The sequence below is a fragment of the Rhinatrema bivittatum genome, chromosome 12 (genome assembly GCF_901001135.1).
Source record: "Rhinatrema bivittatum chromosome 12, aRhiBiv1.1, whole genome shotgun sequence".
Lineage (NCBI taxonomy): Eukaryota > Metazoa > Chordata > Amphibia > Gymnophiona > Rhinatrematidae > Rhinatrema > Rhinatrema bivittatum.
Genome location: NC_042626.1, coordinates 81,300,540 through 81,313,193, shown reverse-complemented (window position 1 = coordinate 81,313,193; position 12,654 = coordinate 81,300,540).

Here is a 12,654-nt window from a genome sequence, read left to right as displayed (position 1 = left end):
GCCTTATCTCGCTCATTCCTCTCTGAGGATAACCCAGAGGACCACAACACATCATTGACCCGAAAAGAGTTATTCTGGCAGCTACTCATTCAGTACCTGCAGGTAAAACCATCATACCCAAGAATCTCAGGAAAAAGCTGTTAGTATGGGCTCACGACTCTAAACTGGCTGGACACCCTGGTCAAAGCAGAACTCTGTCTAAACTACAAAAGTTTTACTGGTGGCCCACCATGAAGACACATTCTCCTACATTGCTTCCTGCACAAATTGTGCTAGACAGAAGACGCCACCTGGTCGTCCTTGGGGTCTACTCCAACCCTTACCAGTACCAGACGAGCCATGGACACACATAGCTACAGACTTTGTGGTGGACTTACCACTCTCAGGAGGAAACAACACGATTTGGGTAACTGTAGATCAGTTCTCAAAGATGGCTCACTTCGTGGCTCTCCCTGGTTTACCCATAGCTATGGAGCTTGCCCAGCTCTTCATCATGCACATCTTCTGCCTACACGGCATGCCTAAGCACATAGTCTCCGATCGCGGAATCCAATTCACAGCCAAATTCTGGAAGGCATTGTGCAAGATGTTTGACATTTCTCTCGACTTCACCTCAGCATACCATCCTCAATCCAACGGACAAATGGAGAGGATGAAAAGGACACTCAAGCAGTTCATTCGTGCCTACATGAATACTCACCAGAATGATTGGGCAGAACTGTTACCCTGGGCTGAATTCACCATCAACTCTCATCCAGCAACATCCACTGGATCAACACCATTCAAAGTGGTTTATGGACGACTACCATTGCCACCACTGTCACTTCCACTGTCCGTGTCGTCCCTGAGAGCTCAATCTACTGCCAAAGAAATTCAACAACTCTGGACTCAGACTAAAGAGATGCTTCGCAAAGCAGGACTTCAAGCTAAGAAAGGATACAATGCTCACCACTGCAAGGCTCCAGATTTCCAGCCTAGTGACAAAGTCTGACTACTAAGCACTTAAGACTTAAAATATCTTCAGCTCGCTTCACTCCACGTTTCGTTGGACCGATTCCTATTCTCCGATGATTAAGCAATCTCACCTATAGTCTGAAGCTACCACCTACATTGAATATTCATAATGTGTTCCACGTCTCACTATTGAAGCCTTTGATCCTTAGTGAGTTCTCTAACAAGACACCTTAGTGAGTTCTCTAACAAGACAACCATAGATGCAGAAGAAGACATCGAGTACAAGGTAGATGCTGTCCTTGTCGTAAGCAAAAGAGGCAGAGTATGGGAATACCTCCTGTCTTGGGAAGGTTATGGACCTGAAGATAACTCTTGGACACTTTTGGCTAATATACTGGATAAAGAGATGCTACAAGAATTCCACAGAATGCATCCTCAGAAACCAAGACCAGGTAGGAAGTCCGGAGGACGCACTTTGAAGAGGGGTACTGTTGCGTCCGTCAGTGCTAGATGGCTTCAACCCGTTTGCCTCACCTTATTCACGGCTCCTCCCTCATCCCTTGGGAAAATGGCTGCCACCGTGTCTACAAGCCAACCTCTCCGGCGTCCCCAGAATGGCTATAGTGCTGCCTCCCGCCATGCTCCTCTCAAGGGCCTACTAGGGTGCGCGCGCGCACGCCACCCACGTCTTTATTCCAGCATTGGCGCGAACCTCGGGGGCGTTCCCCTCTACTGACGTCACGCCATCCAGGTATATAGCCTGCACTTTGTTGCTAGCTCATTGAGTTAGCAAAGGATTGGTTTCGGCTGGTTCTAAGCTACTCTGCCGCTTCCTTGCTGCCGCTGGAAGCTCTCTCTCTGCCCTTCGGGGTATTGCTAACCTAGGTACCCGCTCCTCAGGGGCCCTCTGCTTTATTTCAGGTGCCTTACAGGGATCAGGTACTCGTTCCTCGAGGGCCTGCTCTCCCTGCCTCGGTGCCGCTACCTACTTCTTCAATCTGGTGGAATCGCATACCAACAGCAACCATCTAGTAAGTAATCTCTCAGTCTATCTCATCCACAGTACTGCCTTGCTGGGAAACCTACACCAGAATCCCCCTATACCAACAGGGTGAGAAGGGTCCCCTCTGCCGAGGGTCCTGAGACTGCTACATCCAGACTACCTCACTACTGCCACCTTTGGTGGTACACTACAAGCTGTTTAATAAAAGAACTAAACTCTGTGTTTGTGAGTCTGCGTTTAGCCCAGTACTATGGCGCCTCATGGGGCTCCTCCCCATGGGCGTGGTCATCTACCACAGTACCCAAGAATCCACCCAAACACCACTTAACCATAACACTGGGATGGCCCCAAGGAACATCTGATATATCTGGGAACATCAAAAACTAAGACTTTTGGTATTTCTTATCACCTGGGAAGATCAAATGCTAAAGACTAGTACCCATACCAGTGAGCTGATAATACGTTAAAGAGTTGGTGTATTTTACCAAATGGGAGATCAAAAGACTGGTACTGAAATACCTTCCTGGGTAAAAGTGAAAACTGAGCACCTAACTTGCAGAGAGGGATATATAAAGCATAGCATTTGCTTATTTTAGTTAGATGAGCTGAGGGAAACAGAGAGTGACCAGCTAGTTCTTTTTTCAGAGTCTCCAGGCCCGTATAGTCCTCCAGATTTCCTAAGAACGCTGGCTTATATGAGGAGGGTATATAAGGGAGGTGTTCTTCTTCTGTTCTTTTGTTCTTTATGTTCTTTGATTAATAATCTATCTTTTTTTCTGTCCATCTCCTATTTACCTGTATTGATTTATGTACAGCTTACTGTGATACTGTATTCAATGTTGATATTACTTTGCTGATTTATTATCCATATATTTACAACACTTACATTAAGTTTTGTTTTACCAGATTGTGTGTAGAGTATTCTATGACATAATATAAAATATATCTCCATGCGACCACCACGCACACCTGGACACTTTCTATTACTGTGGCCCTCAAATGCTTTGACCTGCCTGCCCAATGTCATCATCAAAGGCCAAGTTATCACTCTTGATGCTTGAGCAGAGAGGTCAGAACATTGGCAACGTTTTAATGTAAGGAGAGGCCCCATTCATTGGAGTGCTGGTGGGGTTCCTACCCCCTCACCTGCAAGGAAAGTATTGCATCGGAGGTGGACCCTTGGGCCGAGGTGGGGTTGACACAACCCATAGGTAAGGACCTACGGGTCCCCACCATCGGCAGGCGGAGTGGGCTGATAGACAGAGGCCGCTGAAGTTTCACCTATACCAGCCCTTGTTCCCCGCAGATTGAGCCTTTGGGTGCCGGGCCGGCAGGACTTAGGTGGGCCTCTGTATGTAGTGGCAGTAGGAGTTGGTTCAGCCAGAGACAGTAGGTGAGAGGATGGTACAGTCTTACTCTGGACTGGGTAATGTCCTAGAGAACTTGGGCACCAATGGAACAAAGGCAGACAGGGGGTGCTCGAGCAAAAGCAGGCCGAAACCTAAAGAAACCACATCCAGGAAGTAAGCAGGAGAGGCGTCCAAGGGTAGGGCTTGAGTCGGGACTGGCAGCAATCCGAAGGTAGTGGCAAAGCAAGGCTGAGGTCTGATCACGGACATGGTCAAAAGCGTAGTCAGGCAAAGCGGAGTTTTGGGTCTGGAGATAGGCAATGCATAGTCAGAGAAGCAGAGGTCTGGGTCTGGAGATAGGCAGTAGCGTAGTCAGGCGAAGCAGAGGTCTGGGTCTGGAGATAGGCAGTAGCATAGTCGGATGAAGCAGAGGTCTGGGTCTGGAGATGATCAATGGCAAAGTCAGGCAAAGCAAAGTCAAAATCCATGTAGTCAATCCGAAGCATGAAGCAGGGTAGGAACGAAGAGACAGGAACCAGGAACAACGAGGAACAGGAACACAGGGATGAGATGAATCTCTAGGAAGCAATGAGTACTCGACCAGCGAGGAGACCTTTTGCAAAGGCAACACTAGGCAGTTGATCCTGAGCTTAAATACTGTAGTTAGGTTGACGTCATCATCCGGGGCCACACTTAAGAATCAATGGTGCGCCGCCAGCAAGGAGGAACCAGAGGCTGGAGTCACTGAAGAAAGGTGAGGGGGCCGTGCCGCGGGTCTGCCGCGGATGGCATGTGTAACAGAAAGACCCCATTCATCAGTGCTGGCAGGGTTCCTACCTCTCACCAGCAAGGTGAGACCCCATTCATCGGCGCTGGTAGGGTTTCCCCCAGCGAGGAGAGACCTGGTGCGTCACGGTACTAGTGGGATTTCCAATCCCTGCCAGCAAGGAGGCAGCCCACTTGTTGGCGAATGAAGAGAAACCTGTTACATTGGTGCTGGTGGGGTTTGCACCATCAGCCAGCGAGGAGAGACCTGGTACATTGGCCTGGCAGAATTTCCACTTCCTGCCAGTATGGAGGAGGCCCAATTGGTCGACGCACTTCTCAGTGTGCAAAAAGAGACCTGCTGTGTTGGCATGAGGAGAAACCCGGTGCATCAGCGCTGGCAGGATTTCCACTCCTCGCCAGAGAGGAGGTGGCCCAGTTGTTTGCTGTGTTGTTGGTGTGCAAGGAGACCCAGTGCATCAGTGCACTGGTAGGATTTCCCACTCTCCTACCCTGCACCGCAAATGAGAGGCCCTGCTGTGAGTGGTGAGTAATCCAGTAAGGGAAGGGACAGAGAGGGAGGTGTAGAAGGAACAGAGAGGGAAGGAAAGGAAAGTGGTGAGTGAGTGGAAATGAAAGGGACATAAATGAGTGGGAAGAGAGGGTGAGTGACAGAGGGAGGTTGTGAATGTCAGGAAGGGAATAAGTGAGTGGGTACCTGGAAGAGAGGGGCTAGTGACTGAATGGAAGAGAGTGAGATAGAAACAAAAGAGAGTGAATGGGAGTAAAGTGAGAGGGAAGGGAAGGAATGGGAGGGCAGGGAAATGAAGAGAGTGAATGGGAGTGAATGGGAGGGAGGGACTGAGGGGTGAGTGGGAATGAGGGATGAGTGGGAATGAGGGGTGAGTGACAAAGGGAAGGTAAGAGAATTGAGTGGGAGGGTAAGTGACAAAGGGAAGGGAAGAGGTTGAGGGGGTTGAGTGACAGAGGGGAGCGAGAAGAAAAGAGAGTAGAGGGGTACATGAGTGTGTGTGTGTGTGTGTGTGTGTGTAACGGAAAATGTCATAATGCCTCTGTATCGCTCCATGGTGAGACCACACCTTGAATACTGTGTACAATTCTGGTCACCGCATCTCAAAAGATATATATTTGCAATGGAGAAGGTACAGAGAAGGGCAACCAAAATGATAAAGGGGATGGAGCAGCTCCCCTATGAGGAAAGACTAAAGAGGTTAGGACTTTTCAGCTTCGAGGAGAGACGGCTGAGGGGGGATATGATAGAGGTGTTTAAAATCATGAGAGGTCTAGAATGGGTAGATGTGAATCGGTTATTTACTCTTTCGGATAATAGAAGGACTAGGGGACACTCCATGAAGTTAGCACGTGGCACATTTAAAACTAATCGGAGAAAGTTATTTTTCACTCAACGCAAAATTAAATTCTGGAATTTGTTGCCAGGTGTAGCTGGGTTTAAAAAAAGATTGGAGTTGGATAAGTTCTTGGAGGAGAAGTCCATTACCTGCTATTAATTAAGTTGACTTAGAAAATAGCCATTGCTTTTACTTTCAAAAGTAACATGGAATAGATTTATGGAACCCTCTGCCTCCACCATCTAACTCTGGACCCCTATAACCATCTACTCATTTCTCTCATATATCAACCCTACAATCTGCGCACACTCCTACAAACCCCACCCAAAACTACCCAACATCTCTTCCAGCCGCATCATACCCTCAGCCATCTAACACCCTGCACTGAAAATAGACACCACAAAAACCTCATAAAACACACACCCAACACACTTTCATCCCAACCGACATCTCCCAACACTAATCCAAGCACCATCCAACTACCATCCTGACACCAGCCAGCTCACTGCTAGATTTCTTCAAGAACTTAGCCTGTCCTCTTCCAACAAACTCCCTTACTCATCCAAGCCACATCAGAATCTAACCAGAACCACGTCAAACAATCATCCAGATAAACTACCTCGAACAACACCAACCTAAGACTGACGAACATCTGAAGCCCTATCTATAGTCACTCAAAGACCTGCTCTCCTCAAGACACAACCCAGGGCCTCAAACACCCGCCCATCCAGGTTCAGACAAAAAACTTCATGCTCAACAAAACATCACATAACCTATGACATCAAAGCCAGAAGGAAACTGAATTCCAAAACACCAAACTACCCAATCATGATTCCCCCCACAAAAATGTCCTTCAGATGAAACTCAGGCATCTCATCAACATCCCACTGAAGAAAAACATCAAAAACCTATTCTACCTCACCTTCTTCTAATAAATGCCCAATCATTAACCAAAAAATTCATACTAATAACTGACCTAATCCAGGAAAAGAATCCTGACTTCATAGCAATAACAGAAACCTGGTTCAAAAACACTGACCAAGTACTAATGAATCAAATAACCAACACGACTACGACTTATTCTCAATCCCACGAAAGTCCCGCAGAGGAGGGGGACTACTTCTGATAATAAAAAAGAATCTCTCCATGAAATTAATCTCTCACAACCTCCCCAAGAAATACGAAATTGCTCTCTTTGACTCAGAACACCTACAAATATGCTTAGTCTATTGCCCTCCCAATCTTCTAGAAAATGAAATATCCCCACTTCTAGAATATTTAATAACTAACATCAGCACTAAAAACCCACATAATACTCGGGGATTTCAACCTCCACACAGACCACAATCCTAAATCACAAAACTGTCAAACCTTACTTGACATGCTATCCAGCTTTAACTTGAAGCAACAAGTAAACTCCCCCACTCATAAAGCAGGTCACACTTTGGACCTGATTTTCACCAACCACCACTTCTCCAACACATCCATCTCAGCCAACCCGGTCCCCTGGTCTGATCACTTCCGTATACATTGCAAAACACATGTACAGACCAACAACACAAACAAGCTCAAGTGATACAACAACTTTCAAATACCGACCTCCCTTCCAGCTAAACCTACTACAACAAGAACTAGGTAAACAACTTGCAAACCTAGACCTCTCCAGCATCAACAGAGCGATACAATCCTGGATCCACCTTACCGAACAAACCGCAAACAACATAAACCCCGTAAAAACAAGACAGCTAAAAAAACCCAGCGGTAAAAACAACCCTTGGTTAATCCTCAACTCAGATCAATGAAAACAAAACCTCAGAAAAATGGAAAAAAGAATGGAGGAAAATCCACTTGCCCAACAAGCCTTCAAAGATACCGCACACAACTTGCCACCTATTAAAAACATGATAATGATCACTAAGCGTAACTACTTAGTAAAAAGATAAAAACTCCTCAAATAATTCAAATGCTCTATTCGACATTGTCAGAAAACCTCATAGAAGAGAAAACAACAACGCCCCCACAACCAAAACAAACAATCTAAGCCAAGATCTAGCCATGTTCTTTAAAAATAAAATCAACAGACTAACTAACACCTCAACAACTCCTCACCCTTAGAGGATCAATGTGACACAAAAACCATAACTACATGGTCACAGTTCGACCCAATATCCAGCTCTGAAGCTGAAAAAATGCTAAAAAAAATCAATCCTGCATGTCACGAGCTTGATGTAACCAACACAAAATCTGAAAGAAATGGCACATATCATCACCCCAACATAGCTGCCATTGTCAACAAATCACTCGAAGAAGGTGAGCTTCCAACTGAACTAAAACTGCACACTATCACTCCTATATTAAAAAGAAGAACCTAGACCCTGATGATCTGAATAACTACCGTCCTATCTCAAACCTACCTCTATTCGCAAAGATGACTGAGAAGGCTGCACTGTTACAGCTTCTAACGAACACCTCGAGAACAACAATATTCTACACCACGGCTCAACATGGATTCAGGAAAAACCGCAGTACGGAAACACTGCTCGTCAACCTTGCTAACAAATTATAAGAGGCTTTGACCACAAACTAAGCCACCTTCTAATTCTACTTGACCTCTCTGCGGCATTCGACACTGTAGACCACAAAAGCCTACTATCAAGACTTACAAACATTGGTCTCTCCGGCAAAACCCTCAGCTGGTTCACCTCATTCCTAAATGACAGATCCTTCAAGGTCACCATGAACAATAACCTCAAACCCCCTCCACTTGAAACCGGCGTACCACAAGGGTCCGCCCTCTCGGCCACCCTCTTCAACATATACCTACTCCCTCTCTGCCACCTCATCTCAAGTCTCGGCATAACATATTATATGTATGCAGATGACATCCAGTTCATCATCCCAGTAACTACCACATTAGAAGAAGCACTAAGCACGGCAGCCAATCACTAATCGCAATAAGGAACATGCTAAACCAACTGACGTTATGCCTCAACATGAATAAAACTGAATGCATCCTCATAGGAAGAAATAACTCAGAACAAACTACAGCTACTCACTCCCTACAAATCGATAACATCAACATCCCACTAAAAAAAGCTACAAAGGACCTCAGCATCTGGCTCGACAAACCACTAAACCTAAAAAAGAACATAGCAAATAAAACTAAGGAAGGGTTTCACAAAGCTTCACATCCTGTGAAACATTTAAAACCGCTTCTTCACCACCATGAATTCCGAACAGTACTACAATCGCTGATCTTCAACAGCCTTGATTACTGCAACTCACTCCTGATGGCCTTCCTAAATCTACTATAAAACCACTGCAACTGTTACAAACGCCGCAGCCAGAATCCTAACCGGCAAGAAGAAATCAGAACACATACCCCTGTTTTGAGAAACCTCCACTGGCTCCCAATCGAGCAAGAGAATCGAATTCAAAACCCTAACAATAGTCCACAATACCATATACAAAGCAGACAACACCACACCAAACAACATAATTCAACAACACAAACCCCAACGAACTACCAGAACTACTTGCAAAACTACTCCTGGACATACCCTCACTTTTCTATGGCGAAAACTTTACTAACACTAGAAACAGAACCTTCTCCATAGCAGGGACCCAAACTTAAGGAACTCCTTGCCACAATACCTTAGCTCATTGAATGACAGCAAATCCTGCAAAAAAGACTAGGAAAACATGGTTATTCAGCCAAACGTTCAGAGATGGCGTGGGCTAAGCGACAGGACCTCGAACAACACCCAATATCCATGTCAACTACTCACCCTAAACTAACCAATTGCTCTCCATCCCCACCTCACCTCACTTTCCCTCCTCTCTCCACCTCCCGTTCCGACTGATCCTCCCGCCTCCGAACCCCAATCCCCCCTCAGGCCATACACACCATTCTATTAGCTTGTTGCTAGAATTATTATTATTATCACTCTGTTAAACTGTTATAGTTGATCAATAAGCATATATCGTTCATCAATAAGCATATATCGTTCAATTGTAAAATATCTGTTCTATTCTGTTCCAATGTCATTCGATGGCGTATGGATCGGACAAAGATCTCAACCTAAAAACAAACATAGCAACCAAAACAAAGGAAGGTTTCTACAAAACTTCATGTTCTAAAACACCTAAAAACCGCTCCTCCACCATCAGGAATTCCGTACAGTTCTACAATCCCTGATCTTCAGCAGCCTAGATTACTGCAACTCAATGTTATTAGGTCTCCCCAAATCCACCATAAAACCACTACAGTTACCTGCAAAATGCCGCTGCTAGAGTTCTGACCGGAAATAAAAAATCTGATCACATCACCCCAGTATTAAAAAGTCTACACTGGCTACCAATCATTCAGAGAATAGAATACAAAACCCTGACGATCATCCACAACGCAGTACACAACACAGATAACTCCGCAGTCAGTAAAATGTTCCACCCCCACAAACCCTCAACGGAACACCAGAACTTCTGACAAACGACTACTCGAAATACCCGCTTACCCCATGGCAAAGCTTACTAACACCAGAAATAGAGCTATCTCCATAGCGGGGCCAAAACTTTGGAACGCCCTACCATGCTACCTCACCACTATCAGCGATAATAAATCATTCAAAAAAGAAACTGAAAACTTGGATCTTCAGCCAGACTTTCAACGATAATTTAGGCTAATTACAATCGTGATGCCTTCCACCCCCTCCTTCTCCCCTCTTCTCTTCTCCTCTTCCTTTACCCCTTCCTCCTCCCCTTGCCCCCCCCTCTTGCCCTCCCCTTTCCCCGACCCCCCGCCTCTTCCCCCCTCCTTCCGCCCCATCCGACCCCCCTACCTCTACCTTCTATCTCCCTCCCCCCCCCCCCTCTTTCCTTTCATTTCCCACTCATACTTTCTTGTGTTTGGAGCACACATTTTGTACCTACCTTCCTCCGTTTTTCGTTTCTATATTCATTTTCGTTATTTGACTTAAGATATTTTAATTATTTCCTGTTACAAACCTGTTCCATGACCTGCTATATGCATATACTTTCGTTTCACAACTTGTTCTATGTGTAATTGTTTTGTTTCAATGTAAACCGGGGTGAAGGCTTGTGCTAAACCTCGGTATATAAAAGCTACAAATAAATAAATAAATAAATAAATGTAACAAGTTGTTCAACTGTAAACCGGGGTGAAGGCTAATTGCTAAACACCGGTATATACAAGCTCTGAAATAAAATAAATTTAATTTTTGGGTACTTGCCAGGTTCTTATGGCCTGGATTGGCCACTGTTGGAGACAGGATGCTGGGCTTGATGGACCATTGGTCTGACCCAGCATGGCAATTTCTTATGTTCTTATGTTCTTAACATTGTATCGATCGTACTCACTCATTTGCTGATTTCAAGTGGTGTGTAATAGAGCATGTATGTGTCACTGAATGTGGCAGCAATATTGTTTTCCGATTGAATTATTGTGAAAACATAAGAACATAAGAAATATAGAAACATAGAAACATAGAAATGATGGCAGAAGACCAAAATGGCCCATCCAGTCTGCCCAGCAAGCTTTCACACTTATTTTTTCTCATACTTATCTGTTACTCTGGGCCCTAATTAGTAACTTTTTGGTTCTAGTTACCTTCCACCTCTGCCACTGATGTAGAGAGCAGTGCTGGAGCTGCATCTAAGTGAAGTATCAAGCTTAAATAGTTAGGGGCAGAAACCCGCTGCAATAAGCAAGCTACTCCTACACTTATTGTTACCCAGACTATGCAATTCAGTCCTTGTTGGTTGTTGTCTGAATGAAAAGACTCTTATCTTCATTCCCCCCTGCCGTTGAAGCAAAGAGCTATGCTGGATATACATTGAACGTGAAGTATCAGGCTTATTTGGTTTGGGGTAGTAACCGCCGCAACAAGCAAGCTACTACCCCGCTTTTTTGTAAATGCAAATTCTTTTTTCCATATTTCTTCTTGCCGTTGAACATGCCATACTGGGTCATACCAAGGGTCCATCAAGTCCAGCATCCTGTTTCCAAAAGTGGCCAGTCCAGGCTATAAGAACCTGGCAAGTACCCAAACACTAAGTCTATTCCATGCTACTGTTGCTAGTAATAGCAGTGGCTATTTTCTAAGTCAACTTAATAGCAGGCAATGGACTTCTCCTCCAAGAACTTATCCAATCCTTTTTTTAAACACAGCTACACTAACTGCACTAACTACATCCTCTGGCAACAAATTCCAGAGTTTAATTGTGCGTTGAGTGAAAAAGAACTTTCTCCGATTAGTTTTAAATGTGCCACATGCTGACTTCATGGAGTGCCCCCTAGTCTTTCTATTATCCGAAAGAGTAAATAACTGTTTCACATTAATCCGATCTAGACCTCTCATGATTTTAAACACCTCTATCATATCCCCCCTCAGCCTTCTCTTCTCCAAGCTGAAAAGTCCTAACCTCTTTAGTCTTTCTTCATAGGGGAGCTGTTCCATTCCCTTTATCATTTTGGTCGCCCTTCTTTGTACCTTCTCCATTGCAACTATATCTTTTTTTAGATGCGGTGACCAGAATTGTACACAGTATTCAAGGTGTGGTCTCACCATGGAGCGATACAGAGGCATTATGACATTTTCCATTTTATTCACCATTCCCTTTCTAATTTCCCAACATTCTGTTTGCTTTCTTGACTGCCGCAGCACACTGACCCCATGATTCAATGTGTTATCCACTATGACGCCAAGATCTCTTTCTTGGGTGGTAGCTCCTAATATGGAACCTAACATTGTGTAATTATAGCATGGGTTATTTTCCCTATATGCATCATCTTGCACTTATCCACATTAAATTTCATCTGCCATTTGGATGCCCAATTTTCTAGTCTCAGAAGGTCTTCCTGCAATTTATCACAATCTGCTTGTGATTTAACTACTCTGAACAATTTTGTGTCATCTGCAAATTTGATTACCTCACTCGTATTTCTTTCCAGATCATTTATAAATATATTGAACAGTAAGGGTCCCAATACAGATCCCTGAGGCACTCAACTGCCCACGCCCTTCCACTGAGAACATTGTCCATTTAATCCTATTCTCTGTTTCCTGTCTTTTAGCCAGTTTGTAATCCAAGAAAGGACATTGCCACCTATCCTATGACTTTTTACTTTTCATAGAAGCCTCTCATGAGCAACTTTGTTAAACGCCTTCTGAAAATCCAAATATACCACATTTAC